The sequence below is a fragment of the Pteropus alecto genome, unplaced genomic scaffold (assembly GCF_000325575.1).
Source record: "Pteropus alecto unplaced genomic scaffold, ASM32557v1 scaffold87, whole genome shotgun sequence".
Classification (NCBI taxonomy): Eukaryota; Metazoa; Chordata; class Mammalia; order Chiroptera; family Pteropodidae; genus Pteropus; species Pteropus alecto.
Genome location: NW_006443225.1, coordinates 15,174,256 through 15,178,866, shown reverse-complemented (window position 1 = coordinate 15,178,866; position 4,611 = coordinate 15,174,256). Strand labels below are relative to the sequence as shown.

The 4,611-nt window shown below is 42.4% G+C and overlaps 1 protein-coding gene across 2 annotated transcripts in view; it reads left to right on the top strand.

Moving 5' to 3' along the window:
* The first annotated feature begins 4,422 nt into the window (after positions 1–4,422).
* The window catches only part of STAU2 (staufen double-stranded RNA binding protein 2), a 220,864-nt gene continuing 220,675 nt past the window's right edge, over positions 4,423–4,611 (top strand). For both annotated transcript variants that reach the window (XM_015598691.2, XM_025041156.1), the window contains exon 1: positions 4,423–4,545. The gene's annotated coding sequence lies outside the window, so the exon portion shown is untranslated. The remainder of the gene's footprint in view (positions 4,546–4,611) is intronic.

Genomic DNA, 4,611 nt, shown 5'->3' with positions numbered 1-4,611 from the left:
TCCCAAAACCTGGAAGCTCCTCCTTTGGGTCATTTTTTTATTATTATTTTTTATTTTTAAAAAAATTTTTAATGGCGGTTTTGTGATGTAGGCGTGATTAATTAAATCATTGGCCGTTGGTGATCGCCAACCCTGTCCTCCCCCCAGCAAGGTGAACGTTGGGGCTAAAAGCTCCAGCCTTGGTTCTCTCGGTGACCAGAGCTCTCATCCCCGGGGCTTTCCAAAGTCACTTTATGAACATAGACTCAGATGTGGCTGAAAGGAACGCGTTATGAACAAAAAAAGACACCTCCCTCACCTTTAATACTCTGCAGCTATTTCAGGAGCTTGAAACAGGAGTCAGACATTATAACATATGATCCGATCACTCTTCTCACCCAGGGAATTACAAGGGTTTAGGAGCAGGAACCTTGGACACGCACCAAAACAGATATTTCTTATTATATCACAGCATCACACTCTTCCACCCCTAAAACCTAATGGAATGAATGAAACAAAATCCGCCCCCGCCCCGCCCCGCCTGCCAAAACTCTACTGGGCAATGCTAATAGAAGATTAGGCGTGAGTGACGTGGAAATAAATTACGTTAACATTATGTCAGTCATGATGGTAATGATATAATAATAATCAAATGACCATGGCGTTTAAAACAGGAAGAACCCCGGCTAGAAGAAGGCCCATGGAACAGAAGGACACTTTCTGCAAGGGCTTCGCACTGGACTAATGTAGTACTAGTGAGTAATGTGGGGGAGGAAACTCCCCACCAGATCCTTTCTGCTGGTCCAGTAATTAAATCGACGCAAGACAGATCCACAACAACAACAAAAATAACCAAATTTAATACATACATGTGCATGGGAACCCCACAGACAGGAACGAGTCTGAGACCCCACCTACACGAGAGGGTCAAGGACAGAAAGTTAAAATGAAGTAAATATGACATTCTGAGCTAAGGGTGAGCTAAAGTGGATAAAAGTTCTCGCAGGAGGATAGGAAGAGCAGATGTTCAGTAATTAGTAGTTTGCCCTGTTGTATAGGTAGGTCATAAAGAGTTATTTCTGGTGATAACTCTTATCATGGGCAAGGCCTCTAGGTAGTAAGGGGGAGGGGGCAGAAGCTCCTCCTGAGCGTGCAAGGTCTCTGTTGCCTTTAGCTCAAAATAATCTGCCTGCCACAGAGGCACACCTTGGGGTGACTCATTCTGAACCCCAGAGGCACACGTTTAATAAAAGAAACCAATTTACGGATGATAAAACACGGACAGAAATGAAAAACTATCTCATCTTGTATTTTGGCTAAGTAAGATTGCAATTGAGACTTAACCAATGCCGTTACAAATTTAACAAATAAATTAGAATAAAGATATTAGACAGAATATAGCTGAATCAAATTTCTGGCATGGTGGAAAGTGTAGATATACCAGTCCCCGCCATTGAGATATTTAGAGAGAAGATGATAGGTATGAAGGAAAAAGAAAAGTCGGCATAAACATGATTGGTTTCCTATTATTTTTATTAAAAAATCTTTGTTGAACACTTTCATAAAATTTGAAACTTTGTATAGTTTATTAAATAAATTTTTTTCCTCTTAATGATAATACTTGTAATACAATTTATTTCTTCTGTTTTTTAGTACAGTGTGCAGGCAACTGATAGTTTGGAAAAATATTTTTATGGAACATTATTAATAATAATTTTATAAAAATTATTATGGAAAAAATATTTAGCTCCTAGCAATCAATTTATTCGTGAACATACAAAACAGTATTCTAATAGAGATAAAGGATTCAGAAATGTTAATTTCACACACTTATTCATTCATTTATTCCTCTGTAAGTTCCCTGAAAACGAAGACTTTGCAGATGTTTTTCATTGCTATATATCCCTGGGCCACGAATAGGACTTGGCATATTCTGGGTACTGAAAGGGAGCAGAATATGCCACCCCAGAATATGCCACTTCAACATGTGGATTATTTTGAACTGGAGACAGTCAAGACCCAGCAGACTCAAGAAAAGGTTACATCTCCCTAATTAGCTAAAAGAATTTAGACAGGGGGCACGGTCCAGAAAAAGAGCTCTTAACCAGAGATAACTTTTTTTCTGAGTTCCCTGTGTGGCAGGGGGAACATCTAATTACCAAACACCTGCTCTTTTTAACTGTCCTTTGAATTACCCTCCTGCCCTTTGAAGCCCCAGGCCTCTATCTCATTTCTTAGCTCAAGCTGGCATATAAGCAAGCCTCAACTGCCCACTCACCCATTGGTCTCGAATTTTTATGGGGCTCCCATATGTAAGTAATTAAACTGGTTTTTCTTCTGTTAATCGGTCTTGTGTCGATTTAATTATTAGACCAGCCAAAAGAACTTACAAGGGTACAGGAAAAAAAATTCCCTCCCTAACATTACTCAATACACGTTTGTCAAAATCACCCGTCCCTTTATTCAGCCAGCATTTACTGATCGCCACAGGCACTGTGCTGGATGCTGGAGAAGCAAATGCAAGGAAGTCATCGTTCTCGTCTTCGAGGACCTGAAGGGATACTGTAAGAAACGAATATCGTGTGGTGGTAAAAACATGTTAAGATGGAAGTACATGAAGGAGAGGATGTTATAAAAGAAGACATAACTAGAAGAGGAATTGTGGTTTGTCATTCTGGAATCTGTCCCATTTAAATTGCCCAAACCTGACCGCGATGAATTTGAAAGCATCGTTTTTTTCTGATGGTTGAATATTTGACTGCAATGGTACCCGATAAAGATGCATTGATAAGTCAGTTGCTTTGTTTTAATCAGCTGTCAATAGGACCACTCCTCTTTAATTATCCATTATTTTCAACTCTTATGCAAGTATTTCATCTTAAAGTAAAATCCTAGGAAGATCATAGATTTATGTTGGATTGCTATGTCACACATGTGTCTTCATGTACTGATGCTAACTATATACTTTGAACAATTGAAAGTGTCAAGCTTAAAAACAATGTTGTCTCTGATAATTATGGCTTCTAAAAATTCATTCTATCTGGGGTTTCAGTGTAGCATGTCCATGGTCTCCTAGTTAGCAACTGGATACCGAAAGACTTAAAATCAGTTTAAGAAAAAGTTACAGTGGAGATAAAGTTTTCAATTAACTTTAATGACCCAAATCAAAGGGAATGAAATTTCTGATCACAGTCATTTCTAAAAGCATAAGCTCATTCATTTATTCCAAGAGCATTTACTTCCACTCACTTGCTGTTGGATGCTGGGTCTACAAAGATGATTGAGACACAGAGTCTTCTGCCCTTAATGTGCCATCTGGCGTGGACACAGGTTCAGAAACAATCTAATATACCTGCAATGTCAGAGAAGAGCCAGAAGCCTGGCCTGCTCAGAGGAGTTACAGGGCGGCCCTCAAGGAGGGCATGTTGGAATGATCTGAAGGATGATTATTCATCAGGGGAGGGGAGGATGCACTGCAGGGAGAAGCAATAGCCTATGGAAAGGCACGGGGGTGGGAGGCTTGTCCCTTGGTACTGCTGGTGTGAAGGGCACATCTTCATTCAAAACGTGCAGCAAGTATTTGAATGTTGACTAGATGCTAGGCTTGAGCAGCTGGAAGTCATTAACCAAGGACTACTGCAGATTTAGGGAGGATGCAACGTGTTAAGTTTGAGGGAACTGGCAGAGGTGTAAAGGGGAGCGCCGAGCACAGGTAAGAGTCCTAGAAGGAAAGGTGGTAGTGGCTCCCGGCTTACCGCAGACCTGCCACGTGCCAGGCCCTGCGTACACGGCGTTAGGTATAGTATCACATTTAAACACCTGTTATCCCGTCTGAGTTCCTGTGGAACGAAATAACTGACTCACTGGGTAAGTAACGAGCAAGCAGATAACCAGTCCTGGTTATCTAATTCTGGTGTCCTTGCTTTTAACCACTACACTATACTGGCTCCCAGTTGTAGATAGAACTATTGGTTGTAAGCGATGGCTGAAATCACAGGCCTAGTGGACAACTGATTCTGAGAGAGCCCTGGGAATCATAATGCTCATGGATACCTTTGTGAAAACACAGAATATTCCTATTTCTAGACTTCGTCAGATTATTTTCGGTGCTAGTTACTAAACGAAGTGTTGAATTTCACTGAGCTGAACTGGGTTGGAGTTTAACTGGGCCTCAGTAACCCGTATCAAAACCAGAACGAATCAGGAAGTAATTCGAGTTTTCCGGCACTCTTGCCTCAATCCAGGATCTAGGGCACTGCTGTAAGATGGTCTTCATTTTTAGTTCTAAGGATCTCCTTATAATGTGACCAAAAGCTATTTTTGGTCAAGCAAGATGCCCGGCCACTGCCAACCTCGGACAGTAGGTGATTACTGAGCTACTGGTGTTTTCTGGGCGAGACAGTGGCACGAACCCCCCTCCCTTCCTCCGCGCCTCCCTCCTCCCCTCAGTCTGGGAAGGTGCAGGATCCGCCAAACCGTGCATCGCACAGCGGCGGCCGGAGCAGACGCGGGATGGTCGCATGTCCCCAGCAGAGCAAGGCGGGGCAGCCGGAGAGCCTGGGGAAGGTGCGAGCAGGGAACCGGGCGCGGACCGCCCACTAGGAAGAGCAGAGGGTCAACTGTGTGTGTGGG